Below are 1305 nucleotides of genomic sequence, written 5' to 3'. Positions count from 1 at the left end.
CCTTCTTTTACGAACTTTTCGATCTGAATGTTATGCCTCCCCTAGTTAATATCTAAACTAAAACATTGAAAATATAGCTTATAACAATATATATGGTTCAAACGCAAAAACTTGCACATCATTACAAAGCAATAGGATCTTAAATTTTTTATAAGAATTATGTAAAGTGCAGATGTATTCCTTTTAATTTATCCATTTCAAATTCATAATCAGAGACGTGTAAAAATGGAAGTTCAGAAATATCTTTGTCTCCCACATATCACTATCCAAGAGGCTTTTTGTTCATAACCAGAACTTTTCATTTGGGCCATCGTCTAGCCTAATTGACGAGTTCCAGTATTGAACTAAAGGGTTGTAACTTGTGCGAGACAAAAGACAACCCTGATATTTTATTTATACAAGCCTCTGATTCTGAATCCAAAATGGATGAATTAAGAGGAATGTGAGAAGGGTAAGAGGAGAGCACTTCTGCTGAAGTAGATTATATGCAGAATGGCAAAATCATTCAATGTTCCGAGAGCATTAGGTTTCCACAAATAGTGATCATAAAAAAAGAATGGAAGTACACTATGATTCTTTGTGGGCTTCACATGGGTAAATACAACAAGGAAGTTAATATATTGTCATGGATATATATATATATATGTCTGGATTCTTTTTTGAAGAATCCCACTACTGGTATTCGATGACAAGGAACCCACTTTGAGACAAATAATGGCTGGAGACGGCTTGAATAGGTAATGAAGAAAAACTTTAATATAAGTTTAACATAACATCAAATGTACAACGTTTCGACAAGGTTTTGTCATCATCATTATCAGGTGACAATATGTATGTAGGTAGTGAGTAATTGAACTGCAGTCAGAAAGTATTGTTGAAGTTAACGTTCGTTGTTAAAACGTTTGTTATAGAGCGACTGTTGAAAATAAGTGTATCGGTAAAGTTATATTCAGAAAGAATAAACCAGTTTTATTAAGTAAGGACTTGTGTCGCTAAAGTTTCGTCGGAACGAAGTTACGGGAAATCAATTAACGACTGGAGGCGTAACAAATTGGTGTCAGAAGTGGAACGAAAAAAAAAGGGAAACGAGAGGCGGAAAATCAACTTACAGCTTATCAGACTTGATGGCAGCAATACAAGAGCAGCAAAAGAAACAAGAAAAACGAGAAAATGAACGAGAAAAGAAACAAGAAGAGAGACAACAGCAGTTGCAAGAAAACCTACAACAATGGCAGCTCGAACAGCAACATAAACAAGAGAGATTACAGCAGTTGTTAGGAGGAAAAAGAAAGAAACAAGAAGAGA

Source organism: Limulus polyphemus, unplaced genomic scaffold, assembly GCF_000517525.1.
Source record: "Limulus polyphemus unplaced genomic scaffold, Limulus_polyphemus-2.1.2 Scaffold1101, whole genome shotgun sequence".
NCBI classification, from domain to species: Eukaryota; Metazoa; Arthropoda; class Merostomata; order Xiphosura; family Limulidae; genus Limulus; species Limulus polyphemus.
The sequence above is the reverse complement of the archived record's forward strand: the minus strand, read 5'-3'. Positions refer to the sequence as shown.